At 39.5% G+C, this 21,625-nt stretch overlaps 1 protein-coding gene across 1 annotated transcript in view; it reads right to left on the bottom strand.

Annotated features, from left to right (window-relative positions):
- Positions 1 to 9,246: 9,246 nt before the first annotated feature.
- Positions 9,247 to 21,625, bottom strand: part of LOC140697334 (uncharacterized) — a 225,267-nt gene continuing 212,888 nt past the window's right edge. The window contains exon 5 of the transcript XR_012074268.1: positions 9,247 to 9,299. The gene's annotated coding sequence lies outside the window, so the exon portion shown is untranslated. The remainder of the gene's footprint in view (positions 9,300 to 21,625) is intronic.

Raw genomic sequence — 21,625 nt, 5'->3', positions numbered from 1 at the left:
TTTTTCCTGCTTTCTTTTAGATTAATCAACTAGTTTTTTAGTACTCCCTTTTATCTCCTTTAGTCATTTTGAGCTATACCACTTCTTTTAAGTGTTACTCTAGAGTTACAGTGTGGATATTTTATTTAGTCTCCTTTGAATTAATGTAATCCCTCTTCATATATAATTTAAGAATATTACAATATTACATTTCCAATAACCTCTACCTTATTTTTTGCTATTGTTATTTATAACATATTTAGCAATAAAATTCTACATGTATCATAAACCACATAATACATTGTTGTTATTTTTACTAGAGTCAAATATAATCATTTTTCTTTAAATAAAAAGCAAAAAAAATTTTTTTTAAATCTTTATACGTGTGTTTACCATTTCTGGTGTTCCTTTTTTCTTCCCGTAGATCTATTTCCAGTCACTATCATTCCTTTTATCCTAAAGATCTTAGTGCAGGTCTTCTGGCAACAAAATCTACTAGATTTCATTTCTGTGTAATATCTTTATTTCAGTTTTTTTTGAAGGGGATATATTTGCTAGAATTCTAGTTGACTTTTTTCCTTAGGTGTTTTAATGATGTTTTATTGTTTTGTTTATTTCATTGCCTCTAATAAGATCAGCCATAGTTCTTATTGTTGTATATAACATGTGCCTCCCACCCCAAACCTCTCCCTCAGCTGCTCTGGAGATTTTTTTTCTTTATCTTTGGCTTTCAGCAGTTTGACTATCATGTGCCTAGGCAGAGTTTTTTCCCTTGAAGTTTACTAAGCTTCTTGGTGCCAGTGTATGTTTCCTATCAAATTTGGGGAATGTTGGTGATGATTTTTTCTAATATTTTTTCTTCTCCATCCTCTTTCCTGTTCTTCAGAGACTTCAATTACACATACATTAGACCACTTCAAATTGTCCCACAGGTTACCAATGCTCTATACATTTTTATTTCAGCTTTCTTCTCTCTGTGCTTTAGTTTGGAAAACTTCTATTGGCCTGTATTCAAATTCCACTAATTTCATCTTCTCTGGTGCCCAATATGCTGTTAAGACTATTCAATGAATTTTACATTTCATATATTGTATTTCTCATATTTTCATCCATTCTTTCCGTGTTTCCATGTAAACCATGTAAATTCCTGACCATATTTATAGTTGTTGTCTTAAGGCCACAGATCTGCTGATTCCCATGTCTAGGTCCTTTGTGGGTCTCCTACTGGCCATTTTCTCTCTTGACTATGAATCACATTTTCTTGCTTTTTCACGTGTCTCATTTTTTATTGTATGCCAGAAATTGTGTATTAAAAAACAGTGAAGACTGATATATAATATTTTTTGTTTTGTTTTCCCAGAACTTTCAAGTCTTTTCTTCCACCAGGTTCCTAGGGTATTAGGTTGTTCATCCAGTGTCCACTAAGATCTGAAAGCTGGGGGTGTACTACAGCTTAATTAGGTTGAGTTCATCTCTACTTTCAAGTGGAATCAAGGAAATCTTACTTTGCTTTTAAGCCCAACCCCAGTTACCTGCACTGTTGCCACTGAAGGACTCACCCTTTTCATACTGTCAGAGTTGGAGCTGGGAGGAGGTTAGTGGCCACTTCAGTTGGTTTTGGTTCAACTTTGGATTCAACTCTAGCTAGACCCTGGAAGCACAGCACGAGCTCTCTCCACTTTCCAGCCACATCTCCAATGACGCTTCAGGCACCCCTTTTGCCACTTTCTTCAGCAAATTCCTTAGTGAGTACAGACAGAATTGTTGGGCTGAATAATTAGTTTTTGCATTATCTTCCTAATGCCAGTCTTTCTTATGAGCCCAAACTTAACCGTTACAAACTCAATGGTCACAAGATACAAACTTCCAGTTATAAAATTAATGTCATGGGGGTGTAATGTGCAGCATGGCAACTATAGTTAATAATATTTGAAAGTTGCTAAGAGTAGATCTTAAAAGTTCTCATCATAAGAAGAAATTGTAATGATGTATTGTGGTGGATGTTAGCCAGACTTATTACGGTGATCATTTTTATAATATATACAAATAGAGAATCATTATGTTGTATACCTGAAACTAATATGTCAATTATATCTCAATTTTTAAAAAAGAACTCAATTTTTTTTTCTTTTCTCTTCAAAATCTATCTATAGCGAGGCCCAGAGTAGACACTGGCCCCCAGGTATAAAAATATCCAGAGCTCTTTACTCATCTAGAAAGTGTCATGCTCTGCTATACAGCTTATTAAGACTATCTACAGCTACCCTTAATAGCTTTTTGATAGATATGCTTTAAAAATTTTTTATCTGTTGTTTTCTTGTTACTCTGGAAACAACAGTTTATATTCTATTCTCCTGTTGTGACGTGAGGTGTCTGTTAGGTCTAGAAGGTTTACAGTGCTGCTCAAGTCTTCTATAATTTTTAAAATCTTATGCCCACCTATTCTATCCATTATTGAAAATGAGGTATTGAAGTCTCCAGATATTGTTGAACTGTCTATTTCTCCCTTTATTTTTTTTTCCTGCGCTATGTAATGTGCCACCCCACTGCCTCTGTTGTTTCTGATGGAAAGTCAGGTGTTAACCTCATTGGGAGTCTCTTGTAAATAATGAGTCACTTTTTTCTTGCTGTTTTCAAACTTTTCTCTTTATCTTTCACTTTCAGCATTTGGGTTTATTTTGCTAAGAGTCTGTTGAGCTTCTTGGATGTATAGGTTGTTTTTCACCAAATCTGGGAAGTTTTCGGCCATGATTTCTCCCCCTTTCTTTCTCTCCTCTCCTTCCTGTTATGCGTGGTTAGATCCGCTTAATGGTGTCCGACATTTCTTTGAGATTCTGTTCACTTTTCTTCATGTTTTCCTCTGTTCTTCAGATTATATAATCTCTATAAATTTAGTTTTTCGATTGTTGACTATATCTTTTGTCTGCTCAATGTAATTTTGAAACTTTCTAGTGAAATTTTCATTTGTTATACTTTCTGACTCCAGAATTTCCATTTGGTTGGTTTTTTTTTTTTTTAGTTTCTCTCTCTTTATTGTATTGATATTTTCTATTTTATGAGACACTGTCGTCATTCCTTCCTTTACTTCTTTAAGAATTGTTTCCATTAGCTCTTTAAACATATTTATAACGATTGCTTTGCAGTCTTTATCTGTTAAACTCAACAGCTGGGCCCTTTCACAGGCGGTCTGTTGCCTGCTTCTTTCCTGCGTCTGGGTCACACTTTCCTGTCTCTCTGCATGTCTCATAATTATTTGTTGAAAACCGTACAAATCATTTGTTGAAAGCTGTATATTTTGGACAATACACTGTAGAAACTCTGGATGCTGATTTCCTCCCATGCTGGGGCCTGTTGCTGTTTGCCTGTTTGTTCAGTGACTGGCTGCAGTATTTCCGTGAAGTCTATTATCCCCACAACGTGAAGCCTCTGATGTTGCTTCTCAGTGGGTGCAGCCCTGGGCACGTGCACGGTCATCCTGGTCTGACCACGGCGTCTGCAGAACTCCCTTGGACGGTCTCTTTCTCTGATCCCACCAGCTGTCAGGCTCACTAAGTGCCAGGTGATTGCTCTCTTGTTTTCAGTGCCATGGCATATACATTGCTCCTCAGTCTGACGTGGCTAAATCAGGCCACTTTGCAGAAGTTGCTTTTGAGGCAGGTCTTCGAGGTTTGTTCTGACTTCAGAAGGGTTCTTTGCAGCTGTCTCTTTCCCTTTTTTTTTTCTGGTTAGGTTAGCAGGCCCACGGTTCAGCATGTTGCTCTGTGAAGCTACCAGCCTCCTTTTAGTTGCTCACCAACAAAATCTCCATTGTTTCTGAGAGTCCTTAGTCTTGAATCTCCTCACATTCTGTTTCAAATAAAGTCAGTTCTTGGGGGAGAGCCTCCGTCCTGTGAGCCTGGGCTGGGTGGGGGACGAGTGCCCTGATCTCTCAGCCACACTCCCCAGGAATTTAGCCTCTGCAGCTCGCACTTTTATCCACCAGCCCTCACCCAGCATGGCTGATGGAAGGCCCTGGGGCATGAATTCTCCTTTCTGCTCTTGTCAGCTAGCTCGTGGGCTGAGCAGGTGTGTTAGTCACTCAATAACCAAATACCACAGACTAGGTGGCTTAAACAACAGGAAAGTAAGTTCTCAGGTTCTAGAGGCTGGAGGTCTGAGAGCAGAGTGCCGGCATGGCTGGGCTCCTGCTGGCTTGTGGATGGCCATCTTCTCCCTGCATTTCCTCCTGGTGGGGGGGAGGTGGGGAGAGAGAGAGAGAGAGCAAGCTCTCTGGTTTCTCTTCTTATAAGGGCACTAATGCCATCACGAGGGCCCTCCCTTCATGACCTCATCTAGCCTTATTACCTCCAGAGGCCCCACCTCCAAATACCGTGACACTGAGGGTTAGGGTTTCAGCCTATGGATTTGGGGGTGGGGGCTTTAGAAACATTCAGTCTGTATCAGCAGGTTTCAGTGGCTTTCAGGACGCTCTGGGGCAAAAAGCAGAAACACCTGGCATGTCCTTGAAGCAGGACCCCCTTAGCATGATACATATTATACATATATTGTATATTATTGATTATGCTGGTTAGATTTTCTGTAGTCTTACTTTTTGCCCATTTGACCTGTGTCCTGTGTTGGACCGGAAGTGGCATCTTCTAGTTTTAGTGTAGTTTTGTGTATGTCTTGTAGACCTTAAGTTTCTGCTTTATAAAGGTAGCTTCTGTGCTACTGGTGTCATAAATACTCACAGCTGACGTATTGTCTTTGTGAACTGTGTTCTCTTCATTATCAGGTATTCTGCTGTCTCATAGAACGCTTTTCGTCCAAATTCAATCTTTTGCAACATCATGATCACAATCTCTGCTTTTTTATTGCCTCATTTGCCTGCTATACCTTTATGTATCTCCCTAGTTCTAGCCATTTTGCACCATTTGATTTACTTGTTTCTCCTAAACACAGCACAGAGAGGGGTTTTGCTTTGTGAATCAACCTGAAAATCTTTCTTTTAATAGGTGATTTCCATTTACATGTATTGAAATGAATGACAGGTCCGATTTAATACCCATCTTAAAGTTATGTTTACTGTGTATTTTGTTTTACTTAATATGTTCCTTTCTCTGTATGGTATGTTTCCTTTTTTCTTTAAAACTTTTTTTGATGTCTAGAAAAACTGGAAAATTTGTTCTTGCAATCACCATCCAGTCTTCATGTGTCACTCTGCCTGTGTGTGGGTGTGTGCAAGTTTCCCCCTTTAATACATATGGACACCAGTCCTGTTAGATTGGGGCCCAACCTTCTCCAGTGTGACTTCATTTTAACCAAGTATACGTGCAATGACTGTGTTTCCAAGTTAAGGTCACATTCCGAGATGCTGGGGATTAGGATCTCAACATTTGAACTTTGAGGAGACACAGCTCTACGTATCTTTATATCTGCCGTGGTGCCTCAAACTCTGTCCTTTGATTCTTCAAGCTATTAAGATTGTGAGATTCTACTGAAGTTTTAGTAGCTCCCATGAAGGAAACTGTGGGCTGCCCTTAGGCTAAAAGCCATCAAAATGGAAAACTTACCCAGCACTGGTCTCTTCTCCCCATCTTGTTTCTGCTTCCTTTTGGTTGTCCTCCAGCGCCTTCAAGTGGTTGTTTTTATATTTTAATAGGGATTCATGGTTGTTATTTGCAGGAGAGTTGGTCCAAACAAACTCTTCCACCATTATTGCAAGATTCTCATTTTATATTGTCTTGTTTTGTTTTGTGGTGTGTGTGTGTGGGGGGGTTATTTCTGTTCTGAGTTTTTGAATTTATAGTTATTTTTCATATTTGCAAATGTTTAAGAATGTTTAATTCAGGTTGGTTATTGTGCATCCGTTTCCTTCTGCTTTATTTTTGGGAGGGAATTTTTATCAGCTGAAATATTCTGATTTTTATTTTATGTTAGCTTTGTATATTGGTTTTGTTTGGACGTTATCAATCATTTCCCATTCATTTGGAAATGTTCCATTTTTTTCCCTTAGACTAGCAATAAAGGCAAGGGTAAGGATTTTAGACAGTTTGCTGTATTTCATGGTTCAAGAGCACCCTCTTCTGTTGATTTAGAAAATTGTAGTTTCTTTAATAATTACATTTTTGGGGTGGGTAGGCCCCATCTTTCATTTTTGTCTACTAGTTATTAATAGTTATTTTTTAAAATATGCTTAACTTCCTGGGGTGCCAACAGTGTTTTATGTCTTGATGTTTGTTATGATTTCAAGAGTTTGTTTGCTTAGAGAAAATGCAGTGAGCTGTACATTTATGATACGTGCATATTTATATATGCATATTATACTTCAACAAAGCTAAAAATATACGTAAGTCTATAATTCTCTAAAGACTAATGTCAATAATGAAATCATATTATGTTTGAGAAAATCACCTTCTATCTTCCACTTTTGTTACAACCTACCTACTATCTTTGTTCATTTGTTACTTTAAAAATTACACTTTGCACATATGCCTAAAAAGCATATTTTATAAATACACCTAATGGCATCTCACAGTTACTTGTTTTTAAGTCATTTGATGCTTATTGCCGGTCTTTTCAAACTATGTCTTTAGCATTCATGAGTTCTTCATCTTGATTCATCTCGCAGCTGACTCAAGTACATCAAATACTTTCTAGTGGAAAATAGCATTCCTTCATAGTTTCACCATTAAAACGAGCACAACCTTGCATACTTAAGATTATCTTTCCATGGCTTCAAAGAAAAAGATTTTTCCAGATCACAAACATTTCCCCTCAAAACATGTTAGACAATATTTCATTTTCTGACATGTATTATGGCATAATATAGTCAGCCCTTTTTTTTTAATTGAATGAAAGAGTCTTTAAATTCCATAGTGCTTTATAACTTTCAAAAGTTACACACACATAATTTCACACAATCCTATAATAACCCATTCCCCCTCATCCTTAAAATCCCCCTAACCCCCTTTCCCAACTGGTAACCACTAGTTTGTTCTCTACATCTGTGAGTCAAAGCCAGCCCATTTTAAAAAAAAAATTTTGCTGTTAGTGTATAGAAAGGCAATTGTTTTTAAATATTGGTCTTGTATCTAGTAACCTTGTTAATACATTTATTAATTATGATAGTTTATCAGCTGATTCTTATGAATTTTCTATGTACCTAATTGTGTCATCTCTGAATGACAAAAAAAAAAATTCTATCTACTGCTTTGCCCCTGCTTTACTGTGAAATAGCAAATACCCTCAAGGGAAAAGCCAGAGGAAATGTGAGGTCTTCCTCCCTGTTACCCTTGTCACAGGTATCTAGCCCCTCAAATCCTTCCCAAGTTGCATGTGCTCCAATTATTTTAAGCAGTTTAAAAATGTACATTGTACATCCTTTATGGTTATTTTCATAGGAGAATTCATCTGATATTAGCTATTCCATCGTGGGTGGACCGGAAGTGCAACCTGCCTTTTTCCTTTGTAAATTTATTTTCCACTTACATGCTTATAGGATTCATTCTTTACCCTTAAGTCTTACGATTAACCAAGAACTGTATCAGGGTTGGTTGCTTTTCATTAATTTATTGTTTCACAGGGATCTTTTTGAAATGCAGTTTGGGGTTTTTATTCGGTCCCATCAAATATTATTCCACTTATTTTGCCCATAAGTCAATGAAAAGAGCCACAGTCAAGGAGCACTCCTTCATAGGTTCATCATTAAATCCAACACCCACCTGCCTTTGCCATCCCTGGACAGACGATCTCTCTTTAGTGAAAAGACAGCGCCTCCAATGTGCCCTGGACCAGACCTATCTCTTCCCTGGACCAGACCCATCTCTTCCCTGGTGAATTGACTTCTTAATCCCCTGCACATCATCAGTTTCTTCCTCACTCCTGAATCACTATCAGCAAACAAGCACACTCTAGTATCCCCCGTCCTAAGTGAAATAAAATCTGCCTTTCCCATACACTCCTTCATTTTTGCTCCCCTTCAGAGTGAAACTTACCATGAAAATTCCCTTCATTTTCTCCTCAACCCTCTCATTCTGCCTCCCACCACCCACGCCCAACCAGAGCTTCACTGAAACTCCCCTTGTCAAAGCTGCCAGGAGCCTCCATTTGTCAAATATTATCATTGCTTAATACCTCACCCAGTCTCTCAACAACATTCAGGACATACTTTCTTCTTTTGCTTCCATGACCATGTACTTGCCTGGTTTTTCTCCTTCTCCAAATCTTTTTTTCTGTCTATATTCTCTCTGGACCATCTAATCTAGTCCTTTGAATTAAGTATCATTTGTATGCTAGTGACTCCCAGATATACACTTCTTTGGGTGTTCCCCTGAGAAACAGGGTTGTCTACCTAGTGGTTTGTTTAGCATGTGTACCTAGGCGTCTGACAGATGTCTAAAGCTAATATGGAAAAGAATCAGCTCTACCCCTCTCTTCACACCTGTTAATCCTTCATTTGCTCCCATTTCAATAGATGGCTCCACCATATATTCAAGTTGTTCAACCAAAAACAATCTGCAATCCCCCTCTTTCCCTCAACCCCTGTTTTCCACTTTTCTGTAACTCTTGTCAGATGCACTTGCAAAATGAATACCAAAAAAACCCACTTCTGTTTCTTTGGCCTGTAACCAATGAAGTTCAAGTCACCATCATCTCTCACCATCACTAACTCTCTAACTGGGCTCTGTGGTTCCATGCTTGCCCTCCACAACACATCCTCCATACAGCAGCAAGAATTATCCCTTTAAAATGTGATCCATAGCATATCACCCTCCTAAACCACCAGTGGCTGCCTCATAGTAAAGTCTAATTTTCACACCATAGTCTACAATTTGTACACACTCCAGCCCCTGCCCAACCACAAAGAGCCAGAAGAACAATCCCACTGTATACCCAGAAGGTGCCAGCTCCAGTAGTTATCACACTCCTTATCATATTATTTTGTTTACAAAATGTTTTTCTAGATATGAAATATATCGTAAAGAATGAACATTACATTGGGGGAGTGATGTCAGCATCATCAAGGCGCAAGACATTCCTCTTTTTATACCCTTTTAAAAACAACAAAATAGACATCCATCCATGAACAAAAGCACTTCTGTGGGAGTTGTGGGATCCAGTACCATTTACCAAGGGACTCAGGGGTCTCACCCATCTGAGCATCCAGTAACAGGCAGACAGATTTCAGTATAAGCTGCAGAGCCAGGGAGCCTGCCCAGGCCCACTCTTGTTGTGGTTGGGGAAGAAGACTGGAGAGTACTGACCTGGGCAGATACTTACGCATGAGAGAGAATTTTCAGAAGTCCAGCTGTTCTAAGGGGAGATTCCAGCACACCATTCTAGAAAAAAACAACACAAGCAAGTTTAGTCACAGCAGAAGGGGCAGTAAGAGAAAATTTCCCTGCCATCCCCTGCACAAGGAAACACTTGAGCAGGCTGATGTATCAGTAGAGGCACCCTCTGCCTTAGGGAGAAAGGACAGTAGAGAGTGGGCACCCAGCTGCACTAGTCGTGTGGGACAGGTTCATTTCTCTGCAGTAGCACCCAGAGGGCTGAGGTGGGACTTTCAAGACTGGAGGGAGGGAAAGAGGCAGATAAGGGACACTTTTCCTGCTGACTGCACACAGCAGGAAGTCCACCCACCAGCCTCTGGGACTACCACACCTGGGGGTCTCCCCTCCCGATCCAGGGGCTCCCCCAGTGCCCCAGTGCGAAACCCACACCTTCCCCCACTCTGTGGCATCTCTTCATGCATGCTCCGGAGTGCAGCAGTGAAACCAGCTCCTGTGGACAGGGAGCATGCTCACAACATGGGCAAGGGAGACACTAGAGCCTGGAGCTACAGCACCACCTTCTGGAAAACTAAAGAGACATTTCCAGGAGCCTGTCTGGTGACTTGCAAGAATCAGAGAAGACATAAAAGCTTAAGAATCCTGCCACATGGGGGAGCAAGAAGAGTGGAGCAAGTGCACCAATACAAAGACAGATAAAACCCCAGGTGACAGCAACACCACTGAACAGAATACGCCTTCAGAAAGCAACTAACAAAGATTCAAGGAGGTGTCTTCTACTTCAAATGTGAAAGCAGCATTGCAAACTAAAAGGATCACTTAAAATCAAGGAAACATGCCATCACAAAAAGAAAATAATAATTCCAAGCTCAAAGGCACAGAATTTTGTGATGTAGCCAACAAAGAATTCAAAATGGCTGTTCTGAAGAAACTCAACAAGCTACAAGAAGACACAGAAAGACAATTCAATGATATCTCAAAACAAACAAAAGATCAAAATGAAATTTTCCCCAAAGAGATAGAAATCATAAAAAAGAACTGAACAGAGACTCAAGAGCAAATATTTGCAAATCACATATCTGATAAGGGGCTAATATCCAAAATATATAAAAACTCATACAATTCAATAGCAAAAAAACAAACAATTCAGTCTAAAATAGGCAGAAGATCAGAATAGACAGTTTCCCCAGGGAAGACATACAGATGGCTGACAGGTACATGGAAAGATGCTCTGCATCATTAATCATCAGGGAAATACAAGCCAAAACCACAATAAAGTATCACCCCACATCAGTTAGAACAACTATTATCTAAAAGACTAGAAACAACAGGTGTTGGCAAGGATGTGGAGAAAAGGGAAAACTTGCACACTGTTGGTGGGATGGAAATCGGTGGAGCCACCATGGAAAACAGTATGGAAGCTCCTCAAAAAATTAAAGATAGAACTACCATATGATCCAGCAACTCCACTCCTGGGTATTTATCTGAAGAAAATTAAAACACTAGTTCAAAAAGTTCTTGTTCATTGCAGCATTATATACAACAGCCAAGATACAGAAACAACTGAAGTACCCATCAGTGGATGAATGGATAAAGAAACTGTGGTGCATATACACATTGGACTATTCCTTAGCCATAAAAAGAATTTGCAACAACATGCCGCTTGTGACAACATGGATGGACTTGGAGGGCAAGCTATGTGAAATAAGTCAGACAGAGAAAGACAAATTCTGTATGATCTCTCTTATATGTGGGATCTTAAAAAGACAAACTTGTAGAAAAACAGAGAGTAGAATGGTGTTTACCAAAGGTTGGGAGGTGGAGGAATTGGGGGTATGTCGTTCAAGGGTACAGGCTAGGAACTAATAGATAAATTTAAGTCCTGGAGCGCTCATGCAGAGCATAGTGATCATAGTCAACAATACTGTATTATAAACTTCAAAGTTGCTAAGAGATTGGATCTTAATTGTTCTCACCACAAAAAGGAAATGACAATTATGTAACATAATAGAGGTGTTAGCTAATGCTATGGTGGCAATCTTACTGCGATATATAAATGTATTAAATCAACATGTTGTACACCTTAAACTTACATAACATTATATGCCAATTTAAAATACATATATGTAAAATGTGAGGGATAATAAATAAATCTCTGTGTATCTATTACCCAGGTTAAGAAATAAAATAATTCCAAAGCCTTAGACACCCCTCCTTAATGGGTTCTTCCCTCCTTAAGGTGCTGCCCACCATCTGATAGTCCATTGTTAGTGTGTAGCAATGTAACAGGTTTCTGTGTATTTAATTTTGCATCTTGCAGTTTTACCAAATTCAATGATGAGCTTTAGTAGTTTTCTGGTGGCATCTTTAGGATTTTCTATGTATATTATCATGTCATCTGCAAACAGTGACAGTTTTTCTTCCTCCTTTCCAATTTGGATTCCTTCTATTTCTTTTTCTTTTTTGATTTCAGTGGCTAGGACTTCCAGTACCATGCTGAATAAAAGTGGTGAGTGTGGCCATATTTGTCTTGTTCCTGATCTAGGAGGAAATGCTTTCCATTTTTCACCACTGAGTACGATGTTACCTGTGGGCTTGTCATATATGGCCTTTATTATGTTGTGGTTATGTTCCCTCTCTATCCACTTTGTTGAGAATTTTTATCAGAACTGGATGTTGATTTTTCTCAAAAGATTTTTCAGCAACTATTGAGATGATCGCATGATTTGCATTTTTCAGTTTGTTAATGTGGTGAATCACACTGACTGATTTGCAGATACTGAACCATGCTTGTATTCCTGGGGTACATCCCACTTGATCATGATGTATGATCCTTTCAATGTATTGTTGAATTTGGTTTGCTAATATTTTATTGGGGATTTTTATGTCTATAGTCATCAGTGACATTGGCCTGTGATTTCCTTTTTTGTGGTACTACTTTTGTCTGATTTTGGTATCAGGGTGGTGCGGACTCACAGAATTTGTTTGGAAGTATTCCTTCCTCTTCAATTTTTTGGAATAGTTCAGGAAGAATAGGTATTAACTCTTCTCTAAATGTTTAGTAGAATTCACCTGTGAAGCCATTTGGACTTGGACTTTTGCTAGAAGTTTTTCTATTATTGATTCAATTTCATTACTGCTAATTTGTACATATTTTCTATTTCTTCCTGATTCAGTCTTGGAAGACAGAACATTTCTAGGAACTTGTTCTTCTAGATTGTCCATTTTATTGGTGTATAATTGTTCATAATAATCCCTATGATCCTTTGTGTATCTGTGGTGTCAGTTCTATCTTCTCTTTCATTTATGATTGTATTTATTAGGCCCTCTCCCTTTTTTTCTTGATGAGTTTGGCTAAAGGTTTATTGATTCTATCTTTTCTCAAAAAAACAGTTCTTAATTTTGCTGATGTGTTTAGGTCTCTATTTCATTTATTTCTGCTCTGATCTTTCATGATTTCTTCCCTTCCACTAACTTTGCATTTTGTTTGTTTTCTAGTTCCTTTAGATGTGAGGTTAGGTGGTTGGAGGTATTTCTCATTTCTTGAGGTAGGCTTGTATCACGATAAACTTCCCTCTTCTATCTGCTTTTGCTGAGTCCGATAGATTATGGATTTCTGTGTTTTTCTTTTCATTTTTAAAAAATTTTATCTTTCATTTCTTCAGTGATCCATTGATTGTTTAGTAGCATATTGTCTAGCCTCCATGTGTTTTGTGTTTTTTGCATTTTTTTCCCTTGTACTGTATTTTTAGGCTCATAGCATTTTGGTCAGAAAAGATGCTTGCTATGATTTGAATTGTTAAATTTACTGAGACTTGTTTTATGGTTTAGCACGTGATCTATCCTAGAGAATGTTCTACATGTACTTGAAAAGAATGAGTATATTCTGTTGCCTTTGGATGGGAAGTGAGATATATATATACACACACACACACACACACATATATATATACACTCACAGTTAGATAGACAGACAGATGAATAGACGGATGGATGGACGGATGGATAGATAAAGTCCTGGAGAGCGCATCCTATTTTACCTTATTTTTCATTTCCAAGTATTTGGTAGGTCGGTTACATTCCCCAATCTTGGAGATGCGGCTTTATGTAAAAGATGTCCTGTGGGGCCCAGCAACTGACTCTCCTCTGGTCACCACAGCTGTATGCTCTGGGGATGCCCTGAATGCACACTGCTTGTGCCCTTCTGTTGTGATGCGCCGACTATGGTGGGCATGCTTTTGAGTATGCTGGTAGGCACTGCTAGCCCCTGGTCAGGTTGTTTGCTTGGCCCTGACTAGTGTGGAGGCTGCCAGCTGCTGTGGGTGGAGCTGTGGCCTGGGGAGTCCTGGGTGTGGTGTCATCCTGCTGGTGGGCAGAGTAGGGTCCTGGGGTCTCTGGATTCAGGGCTCTGTATGTCCCAGAGTTGGTGTCAGCCCACTGGTGGCCAGGGCCCAGGGGGTCCCATGGCTGGTGTCTGCCCATTAGTGGGTTAGGCTGGGTCCTGGGGTCTTTGACTGCATGGCTGGGGGTCCCAGAGGTGGTGTCAACCTGCTAGTGGGTGGGGCCAGGTCCTGAGGGCTGGCCTGGGATCCTGGATGTACCGGGGTAATGCTGGTCCACTGGTGGGTGGGGCCAGGTCCTGGGGTAGCTGGCAGTTCAGGGGTCCCATGGCAGCCAGTCTGCTGGTGAGTGAGGCTGTGTCCCTGTCTGGGTAGCTGCTTGGCCTGGGGTCCCCCAGGACTGGTGTAGACTGGCTGGTGGGCAGAGCCAGGTCTCAGCACTAATAAGCTAGGGGGAGAATTCCGAAATGGCTGGTGCCAGCATCTGTGTCTTCAGGATGATTTCCAGTTGCCTCCTGCTTCTCCAGGAGGCTAAGATTAGCAAGTGAGTCTAATCCAGGCTCCTTTCAAATTACTGCTTCTGCCCTGGGTCTTGGGTGTGTGAGACTTTGTGTGCACCCTTTAAGGGTGGAGCCTCTATTTCCCAAAACCCTATGGCTCTCCTGAAAGTAAGCCCTGCTGGCCTTCATAGACAGATGCCCTTCTGGATGCAGGAACCCCAGGCTTGGGACCCCAATGTGGGGCTTGGATCCCTTGCTCCCTGGGGAAAAACTCGGCAATTGTAATTACCCCCCCATTTGTGGGCTGCCTGCCCCACAGGCAGGGTGTTTACTATACCATGTCACTGGCCCCATTCTTCATCTCGTTGTGGCCCCTTCTTTTTATCTTTAATCGTAGAAGATCTTTTCTGTTAGTCGTCAGGTCATTCTCATTGACAGGTGTGATCTTGGTGTGCCCATGGGAGGAGGTGAGCTCAGGGTCTTCATACTTCATCATCTTGGTCACTCCCCATCTAGTACATACTTTGTGGGAGTGAAATTGCTGAATTATAGGATATATGCATGTTCATCTTCACTAGATAATGTCCAATTGTTTTCAAAAGTGTTTGTAAAATGTACTCCCAACAGTAAGAGTTCCAGTTGGTCCGTGATTTTACCAACAGTTGGTATTGTTGAAATTTTCATTTTTGTCAATCTGGTGGGTGTATTAGGGTCTCATTTTATTTTTGTTTGATAACAAATGAGGCTGACTACCTTTATGTATGTTTTCTTTTTTTGTATTTTTCATCGTTATTTATCAAGGAGTCTAAAGTTAAATCTACAGTCAGGTATCTCTACACCAGAATGTCTCCTATTGAGAAAAAAAAAGCTGACTACCTTTGTGTGTCTTCTGCTTATTTCTTTACTTAGGGTGATCAGTTTATACTTGCAGTTCCAGCATAATTATTAAAAGGTCTCCTTTTATTCTCTAATGTCTCAGTTTGGACAGTACATCACACAGCATTTTATTCTTAGTGGAGTTCCTCTACCAACATGGAAATTCCCTTCTTGCTCTTTAGGATTAAGGATGATACTTATGTGGTTAAGCATCTTTGAGGGCAAGAAGAATACATTTGGGTAGATGCAGAGGGTGGAGTGAAAAATAAATGAGAGGGGAATCAAATGTATTAGCTGTGACTACTCAGTCTGACTCAGGATGACCATTTCGAAAGCAATGCGACATGGTACCTTCTGATGGGTACAAGCAGATGGACTTGATCAATATACTTCAGTAGTCAAAGCAAAAGAATTTATTTACTTATCTCTCGGAAATGACTCAAGTCACAATCATTATTTGAAAGCTGCTCACAGTGTATACTGCAGCCACTCTCTTCCCTCTCACTCTGTAATAATTTTTTTAAAACTTGCATACGAAACCCTTTTCTTGCCTTGGGACCATTCTGTGGAAACAGTACTTTTCTTATCTTGAGATCGTACTGTGTTAAAGACTCAGTTGTAATGGTGCTATTGAGCCACTTCCGTATTATACTCAAATAATGCTTCATTTCCTTCCAAAAGGAAATCAAGTAACAGCTTTGTTATAAGGAGTACTTTGCATTTGTTAAAATGGTTTATAATGGCTGTAGTCTTTTTCCTTGAAGAAACCCTGAGAAAGCATTTTTCCCCATCCAATATAGCAGAAGGAAAGGAGGCCATCGAGGCTGAGTGGCCCCCAGTCATTAAGGAGACGAAGCCGCATTGTTGCCCAAGAACTTTTGAGTGTTTGGTTTAGAGCAACTAAACCCAGTAAAGCACGTTTCCTTTCTAATGGGGTTGCTGTACGCGCTCACGCTGGGGACCAAATGCCAAATTATTTCCTTACTCAATATTTTCCTGCCATCGTGTCAAATATGAGAAATTACAGCATTCCAAGTTCATCTCATTTCCAATCACTCAAACAAAAATTCTCCCAAGTCAAGCTTGACAAATGTTACTTTATCCTATTTAGAAATCTCCCTATCAGCTGGAAGGATCTGTCTTCCAAATCTATCCCAAAGTAAAGTAAACTTAAAGAAAAATTCCAGCTTAGAAAGAAACCAAAGGTGGGAAGTTTTAGCTGTTTCTTGAGTGAGAAGTGACTACTAGGCAGGGGTTTGTCTTACACACATTTGATGAACGCAAATAATAGTGTTTCCTGCAGAAAAAGGTCTCATTCACTGCTGACCAGATTAGATCCTGCTAGGTGGCTGCACTGCCCACCAGTGGTTTCAGGTCTTTAGGAAGTGCCATCACTCTCACCCGACACTCCAGATTGCTAGTGATTTAAATACGGAGCACTTCGTAGCAAGAGGATCACTGAGTTTTTGTCTGGAATAATCCTCTCCCAAACTGCTGGTGTGCTGATGTGCTGGGAGACACATCAGTCAGTGTGTTATGAAGCCCACATGGCTGTGTTGTCCAATATGGTGGTCACGAGCCACATGTGGCTATTTACATTTTAATCACAAAAAAATAAAATTCACCTACTCAGCAGCCACCCTGTTGGATATGCAGATGTAAAACATTTCCATCACTGCAGACAGTCCTGGTGAGCAGGACTTCCCAGATGATTTTGGTGTCTGCCTTGTGGGCTGCCTCTCGTCTCTACTTCAGCCCCTCTTTGGCTCTACCCCATGCATACCCTTCTTCATGGGGGCCCAGGTGCCTCTTGTCTGCCTCTGCATTCCCGCACCGCCACAGGAAGCCTCTTCAGATTTAGAAATTCACAGGTGTATTAGGGAAGGAAAACTCTGGAGCAATGACTTTTTAGAGCAAGGTGACAAGAAAGCCAGTCTCATGAGTGCAGCCTATGTAGTTCTGTTGGCTTTATGTAGTTCTTGATCCACTGGTCGGTCACCCAGCTGTCTTCTGTCACCTGGTCTCACTAATCAGCGTTCCTGGTTGCAGGTGGGCATGGGGTTATCCTTCACCACCCCCACTCCCCACGTGCCCTGCCCTTCAGGCACTTCCTGTTCCCCGCCATTCGTCAGACTTCCTTGTCTCACGTCTTTTGTTTCTCCTCCTGCCCAAACCCTCCGTATCTGTAGCTGATTTCTCTCTAGATAAGCAGCTCAGTTTACTACTTAATAGAGCAGAAAGAAAACTTGCCATTTCTGGAGAAAGAAGTGAGGCGGGAAATGTACAGGGTAGAACAAGATTAGGCAGGATCAAGAGGCAAGAGCAGGATGTTTTAAGGCAGTTTTAAAATTATGACCACAATTGTTCATTCTATAGGAATTTACTGGCTGTCAGCACACTGTGGGTGTAAACTGTGAGGTGTCTGGATGAGTGATCTCTCTTCCTTCCTTCTGGCTCTCTGATGGCATCCTCTAGGAGAGCTCAATGTCATCATTAAAACCACAAAAAAGAACAGCACATTGATGAATTAATTTGCAAGTATTTGACCAGCTCTTCCATTCACAAACTTGGAAATAGCAAGTAGGTATTTTGCATAAAACAAGTGCAAGAGCGTGGAGTTAAGTACATGGACTACCAGTTCTTACCTGCTCTGTTAGTCAGGGTTCTCCAGACTTCAGAACCAACGGGACGTGTGTAGATGTGTGATGTGTGTGTGCAGTGATGGTGAGGGCTATTTTAAAAAATAGGCTCATGTAATTTGGGGGGCTGACCAGTCTGATATCTGCAGGGAAGGCAGGATGGAATTCCTATCCAGAGTCGACGCTGCAGTCTTGAGTCCAAAGACAGCCTGGAGTTAGAACTCCTTCCCCTCTGCGGGAATCTCGGTCTTTTTATTTCAGGCCTTCAACTGATAGGCTGTTCAACAGCTTATGTGGTTGTTGGTTACTTTCTTTGATTTATAAACTCACTACCTGGTTTTAATACTTAGACTGAAGTGGTCTTCTTGACTGATTTTTAAGCTTACTGATTTTTTTTTCTAACTAGAAAAAAATTATGAATAATTGCATAAATCGGGGAAATTTATAAAAGTATGAAAAATTATTAAAAATTTAGAGAAATTTCACCATATATTTAAAAAATCACTTAATAGATTAGTATATTTCTTTTTTCTAGGCATACATAAAATTAGGATTACACTAAATATAGTTTAATCTTATTTCACAGATTATAGTGAACATTCCTCTGTTTCTTATTTATGAAAATATTTAAATGGTTGTTTGATGCATTTATCCATTTCCATGCATGTATCCATTCATTTCACATGATTTTTAGTGCCTTCAGTGTGCTCAGCCTTGTATTAGGTCCTGGTGATGTACTGGTAAAACAGACAGGGATCTTGCCTTCATAGAGCTTTTCCCATTTTATAGGTATATGAGCCTTCATTTGAGCATACCTTTATTCTGCTCAAAGAGAGCTAACTTAGCTGGGAGGAACGCATTTTGTTTTTTCCCTTTTCCGGCTGCACATCTAGAATCTGAAATAATGGCTAGCACTTCAGCAGCCATCTTGGGCCATAAAGTAACTTTGAGAATGGAAGCCAAATAAATGATGGGCATTAGGAAATCTGGGTGTCTGAACAAACCATAGAGATAGTTCATAGGCCCTGGGCTGTCCACATCAGGACAACTTCTATGTGAAACAAAAATAAACTTCTAACCTGTTTAAGCACTGCTATTATGCTGTTATTTGCAGCAAACTCATTTACTAACTGATCCAATGCTATTTGTATAGAAGCAGCACATTTCTACATAACTGAGTATGTGACATTTCATCAACTCTAAGACATTTTTTCTGTTTCTCTGCAATGCAGTGTCTAAAATCAGTATCATCTTAAAATCAATGATATGACAGTTTAAATAACTTTTTTTGAGGCAAAATTCACATAACATAAAACTCACCATTAAAAAATCTACAATTCAGTGGCTTTTAGTACATTCACAGTATTATGCAACCACCACCACAATCTAATTCCAGAACAGGAAACGCTGTACCGTTAACTAGTCCCTCCCCATCTCCGCTCCTCCCAGCTCTTGGCAACCATTGATCTACTTTCTGGCTTTGTGGATTTGCCTATTCCGGACATTTCACATGAATGGAATCATACAGCACATGGCCTTTTGAGTCTGACTTATTTTGGTTAGCATAATGTTGCCAAGGTTCACCCATGTTGTAGCACGTATTGGTTCTTCATTTTTTTTTTTATGGCTGAAGGATATTCCGTTGTTTGACTGTACCACATTTTGTTTAGCCTTCCATCAGATGATGCATTTTTAGGCTGTTCCTGCTTTTTGACTATATGGATGCTGCTGCTATGATTATTTTTGCACACTCTTATTTTGAGGATGTATGTTCTCATTTCTCTTGAGTATACACTGGGGAGTGGAATTTCTGGGTCATATGGTCACTTTATTTTTAACTTTTTGAGGAACTGCCAAACTATTTTACAAAATGGTTGTACCATTTTATCTTCCCACCAGCAATGTACCAGGGTTCTAATTTTTCCACATCCTCACCAACATGTATTACCTGTCTTTTGATTCTAGCCATCTTAGTGGGGTATGAACCATATTTTATTTATCCATTCTCCAGTTGATGGACATTTGGGTTGTTTCAACTTCTTTTTTTTTCCTACTATTATGAATAATGCTACTATGAACATTTGTTTTTGCTTGGACATATGTTTTCAATTCTCTTGGGTATATACCTAGGAGTGGAATTGTTGGGTCATTTGTGTAAATTTTAAAAAAATTTACATTTGTTTTTTATTGAGGTAACATTGGTTTATAACATAAGTTTAACATGTACAACATTATGTATATATACATTTTTAGTGGCAATACTGGGCTACTAGTGGGGTACTTGAACCCAGGACCTCATGCATGCTAAGCCTGCACTCTACCACTGAACTGTATTTCCCTCCCATCACCCAATATGTGTAAATTCTTGAAGAACTATCAAACTGTTTTTTACATTAGCTGAGCCATTTTGCATTCATACCAGCAACGTATGATTCTGCATGCCCTCATCATTATGGTTTAAATGGCAAATTTCAAAATTCTGTTTTAGTGGTATACAAAATAACAGTGCATCTTACAGTCAATGCCATGGCATAAATGAAATACGCTATGCAAATTTTCCCTTGATTTCTCTTCCTTTTTTGCCTTTTTTTATCTTAAAATTTAATAGAGATTAGCACAGAGAATAATAAGTATTTTTATACCTAGCACTCATAATTGAGAAAAATTAACTTTAACTTTTTGGCTTTAGATATTTTAAAGTAGAACATAACAGATGATAAGCTCAAGCCTCTTTCCCCATCACCACACCTATTACATGGCCCCCTTCTCCAGAGACAACCATTATCACAAATTTGGCTTTTATCCTTCTAGACAACATTTTATTACTATACTATTTACTTATTACTATACTATTACTATTCCTTCATCTTCTCAACCTGAAACTCTATGTAATTACTTACATAGTTATCTTCTTTTTTACATTTAATGCTAGTATTTATCTCTAACTGATTATAATAAATACAATAGTTTATTGTAGAACTTCAATACTCAAAATTAGGGAATGTGGTCACTTAGTTTCTCTATGAACCTAAAAGAGATTTATAACTTTAATTTGGGGATTTAGAAACAGAAGCTAAGGTGTGTGCAAGGTTGTATTGGTCATTCATGCATTTAGCTGCAAGCAACAAAAAACATTAGCAGTGGCTTAAACAAGTGTAGTGGATGTTTTTTCAAGCAGTAAGAAGCTCATACAACTTAGTAAGAAAAAAACAAACAACCCAATCCAAAAATGGCAGAAGACCTAAACAAGCAATTCTCCAATGAAGACATACAAATGGCCAACAGGCACATAAAAAGATGCTCAACATCACTAATTATCAGAGAAATGTACATCAAAACTACAATGGAGGAGTGGAGGGTTTAGCTCAGTGGTAGAGCGCATGCCTCGCATGAACAAGGTCCTGGGTTCAATCCTCACTACCTCCATTAAAAAGTAAATAAATAGTAAAATGGAAAAACGAAAAAAGACCTAATTACCGCCCCCCCCACACAAAACCAAAAACCAAAACACAATTCCCCTCTAAAAAAAAAAAAAAAAAACCAACCAAACAAAAAATCCCAAAACTACAATGAGGTATCACCTCACACCAGTCAGAATGGCCATCATTCAAAAGTCCACAAATGACAAATGCTGAGAGGGTGTGGCAAAAAGGGAACCCTCCTACACTGCTGCTGGGAATGTATTCTGATGCAGTCATTATGGAAAACAGTATGGAGATTCCTCAAAAGTCTAAAAACAGACTTACCATATCATCCAGCAAATCCACTCCTGGGCATATATCCAGAGGGAACTTTAATTCAAAAAGATACATGCAACCCAATGTTCATAGCAGCACTATTTACAACAGCCAAGGCATGGAAACCACCTAAATGTCCATTGACAGATGACTGGATAAAGAAGTATACAATGGAATACTACTCAGCCATAAAAAAGAATAAAATAATGCCATTTGCAGCAACATGGATGGACCTGGAGATTGTCATTCTAAGTGAAGTAAGCCAGAGAGAAAGAAAAGTAC

This window comes from Vicugna pacos, chromosome 7 (genome assembly GCF_048564905.1).
Source record: "Vicugna pacos chromosome 7, VicPac4, whole genome shotgun sequence".
Classification (NCBI taxonomy): Eukaryota; Metazoa; Chordata; class Mammalia; order Artiodactyla; family Camelidae; genus Vicugna; species Vicugna pacos.
The sequence above is the reverse complement of the archived record's forward strand: the minus strand, read 5'-3'. Positions and strand labels throughout refer to the sequence as shown.